The sequence below is a fragment of the Alosa alosa genome, chromosome 6 (assembly GCF_017589495.1).
Source record: "Alosa alosa isolate M-15738 ecotype Scorff River chromosome 6, AALO_Geno_1.1, whole genome shotgun sequence".
Classification (NCBI taxonomy): Eukaryota; Metazoa; Chordata; class Actinopteri; order Clupeiformes; family Clupeidae; genus Alosa; species Alosa alosa.
The window spans coordinates 29,358,973-29,363,368 of NC_063194.1; positions in this window are offsets into that span (position 1 = coordinate 29,358,973).

Genomic DNA, 4,396 nt, shown 5'->3' on the forward strand with positions numbered 1-4,396 from the left:
CAGTACACACACACAGAGGAGAGAGAGAGAGAACCTTTCACAAGGAGCTAGGTGTTCTGCATGTATGCCCCTCCCCCATACCCATCAGCTCCTCCCCCATACCCCTCAGCCCCTCCCACATACAACCAGCTCCTCCCCCGTACCACCAGCTCCTCCCTCGGCCCCGCCCCTGTCACCCTCAGCCCCTCCTCCATACCCCTCAGCCCCTCCCCCATCACCCCTCTCTTCCAGCTCCTCCCCTGTACCCCTCTCCTGCCCCCAAACACACACACACACTCGTCCACATAGAGGTGACCAGACTCTCCTGCCCCCAAACACACACACACACTCTCGTCCACATAGAGGTGACCAGACTCTCCTGCCCCCAAACACACACACACACTCGTCCACATAGAGGTGACCAGACTCTCCTGCCCCCAAACACACACACACACTCGTCCACATAGAGGTGACCAGACTCTCCTGCCCCCAAACACACACACACTCGTCCACATACAGTAGAGGTGACCAGACTCTCCTGCCCCCAAACACACACACACACTCGTCCACATAGAGGTGACCAGACTCTCCTGCCCCCCCAAACACACACACACACTCGTCCACATAGAGGTGACCAGACTCTGCTGCCCCCAAACACACACACACTCGTCCACATAGAGATGACCAGACTCTCCTGCCCCCAAACACACACACACTCGTCCACTCGTCCTGCCCCCAAACACACACACACTCGTCCACATAGAGGTGACCAGGCCCTAGGGTTGCCATATCTGTCTGGCAGGAGACCTCTCACAATGCACAGTGTGTATACCAAAATAAGGAAGCGTTTTTTCTTCAACAATAAGCAGCTGTTGTACAGGATGTATCAATAGGACGCTCGTGGGACGGACGGCAAAGACAGCTGGCATCTCGTGATTCGTGCTCGTACCTTTGGAAAGGAGCAATCACTGGCTATATGGGACACGACCGAAAACAAGGATATTCTTTGGACAGTCACAGTTGAGACAGTAATTCCATTGGCAATTAGGGCTGGGTTTGCTTGTTTCCACAATTAGGGCTAGGTTTGCTTCTTTCTGTTGAACACTGGGTCGGTGCAGACAAGAGTTTCACTCACAAACCCCTAAACGAAACTGAAGTGTAGTGCTGTTTATATTGTTTTTATACAATATATAATTATTGTATATATTGATTGATATAGTGTCATATGCATAAAATGTAAAGCACATTGAATGATAATGTGTTATATAAATAAACTTGAACACTGCTAGTGCCTCGCTATAACATTCCATTGCTATGGTGATGAGCCATCTCTCATCCCAGAGCAGAGGGTTCTGATTCCACCATGACCACAGAGTTTAAACCACCCAGATTGTTTTTTCTACTCTATCATCAAATGATGCCATGCTTATTGCACAAGGTCTGTGTGCATCATCAAAAGTCACAAACACAAATATAGATGTACATAATAAATATTTGAGGAGTTATGACATTTTAACCTATGCTGATGAAAGAAAATCAGAAAAGGAATAAATTGTTTGAAATAACGGAGAAAATATTTAAGGTGAATGTGGTTGTCTTGTGTTTGTGTCCATTACATGCAGTATGGTTATGGAAAAATTCCTGGGAAGCCAGAGCATTCCTCATAAAAAAAAAACGTTCCACCCCACGTACCTTTTTGACCGTAGATATGTAGGATTAGGTAATTGCTCTCTGAAGACGTTCTGAGTTTGAAGAATATGTCCCAGAGCCTGTGCTACCTCAAACCACTAAGCTGGAGGAACATTCTGTCGCCTGAACCTACACATCAAAACAAGTATGTTGAGGCACCTCATAAGAATAGCAATGATAACAACTGCAAACACTCACATCTTAGTCACAATGTGAAACCAGATCACAGCATCTATATATATATATATATATATATATATATATATATATATATATATATATATAGATAGATAGATATATATAGGGGATAGATCCTAGATAGATAGTTCCTCTTCAGATAGTTCCTCTTTGTGCTGTGGTAGAAGTATAGAGTGTGACTATATATATCAGTGTAGTAATAAGATTGACTTTTTAAAATGTAATTCCTGTGTGTGTCTGTCTGGCAGTCCTCTGTATGAGCCTGAGCAGTTCCTTCCCAATCCTTCAGCAGCGCTCGGAGTCTGTATGAGCCTGAGCAGTTCCTTCCCAATCCTTCAGCAGCCTCTGCCTGCTCTCCCGTCAGCCCTTTGCCTGTATGCCCTGTGTATGCCCTGTAATGCTGTATGTGTACAGTATGCCCTGTTATGCTGTATGTGTACAGTATGCCCTGTTATGCTGTATGTGTATGCCCTGTGTATGCCCTGTTATGCTGTATGTGTATGCCCTGTAATGCTGTAGGTATGCCCTGTTATGCTGTATGTGTATGCCTGTATGTCTCCTGTAATGCTGTATGTGTACAGTATGCCCTGTTATGCTGTATGTGTATGCCCTGTTATGCTGTATGTGTATGCCCTGTTATGCTGTATGTGTATGCCCTGTTATGCTGTATGTGTATGCCCTGTTATGCTGGCATGTGTATGCCCTGTGTATGCCCTGTATTATTAGCACAACATGCCCTGTTATGCTGTATGTGTATGCCCTGTTATGCTGTATGTGTATGCCCTGTGTATGCCCTGTAATGCTGTATGTGTACAGTATGCCCTGTTATGCTGTATGTGTATGCCCTGTGTATGCCCTGTAATGCTGTATGTCTGTTATGCTGTATGTGTATGCCCTGTGTATGCCCTGTAATGCTGTATGTGTACAGTATGCCCTGTTATGCTGTATGTGTATGCCCTGTTACGCTGTATGTGTATGCCTGGGTCACAGCATTAGGCTGCCACACTACAATGTCATTTCAGTTTAGTTTGGGATAATTGGCAGGAAATGGAACAACCTAAAAATGCAATACAAGTACATTTTGGCAGTTTACAACATAACAATAACAATATATAACAATAATAACAGCAAAATAACAACAATAACAGCAGCAACAACAACAAAATAACTTCATAATAATAACAATAACAACAACAACAATAATAATAATATTGATGATGATGATGATAATAAGGTTAACAGTGTTCTCAGTATTTGTGGTAATTAATGTGATTAGCTCATGACTTGCTTGTCTTCCCTGCCTGTCCTCTACAGACCTCTGCATGTACCTGACCGCTCACCACTCACCGGCCATGTCCGTCTCCTGTCCTGGCGCCCTCTAGAGGAGCGGAGTATGCTGGGACCAGACGAGGTGGTGGATCTGCCTACCATGTATGTAGCCCGTGTCACATTAGCATGTATGTAACCCGTTTCACCATGAATGTAGCCCGTTTCACATTAGCATGTATGTAGCCCGTGTCACATTAGCATGTATGTAACCCATGTCACATTAGCATGTATGTAGCCAGTTTCACATTAGCATGTATGTAGCCCGTTTCACATTAGCATGTAGCCCGTTTCACATTACCATGTATGTAGCCCGTGTCACATTAGAAGGTTTCTGCAGTGTGCTTTGTTTTGGATGATTGATTGCATTTTCTATAATTCAACAATAATAATAATAATAATAGTAATAAGATTTCCCCCCATTAAAGAAGCCCTATGCAGGTCTGGTTATTCCTTTGCTGTTTCTGGGTTTTCGCCGGATTTGGGCTCGCATTTTTCACGACATAGCTCCCCCTGCAGCTTCGGTAGCAAGTGACAGCTACGCTAAACCCCCACTAGCCATCAAGAAACCAAGCTAAACACATACAGGCCTCACAATAAAACGATCGAGCAAACACATTACATCGACTATCAAACCACATTACAAAAACGAAGTTCGCCCAAGGGTAGGCTACTTACAATTTCAACAGCAACAAAGCCAAGTCAACGTCCGTTTTGCAGTCTTCTTAGAAACTACAATCTGACTACATTTTCGAGGCACGCATTGGATACTTCCGCTGAGTCACATCCGGATTTACCCGGTCCGGGTTCAGAAAGTTGCATATTCGTTTTTTCCACGGAGAAATGATAGGGGGAGACGAAGCACCCACCAAACAACCCAGAAAGTGTTGTAGAACCATCAGAACGACTCTCAACCTGCATAATTAAGGTCATTTTTGCTAAAATTGTTGCATAGGGCTTCTTTAAATACTTTACAATCAAGTTAAGATTGTAACAATTTCAGCCTCTCCAACTCAGATTTGAGACTGTCCTCGACCCAGATTTAACATTTCTTATTTTCTCCCATCATGCTGTGTCCAGACCTCATGAGCCTCAGCGTGAGGGTGTCTGTGGCTGGTCGCGGCCTGCTCCGGAGGGTCTGCCTGCTCCGGCGGCTCCAGATGTGCCTGACGTGGCCGAGAGAGAGATGGAGCATCTTCCTCCA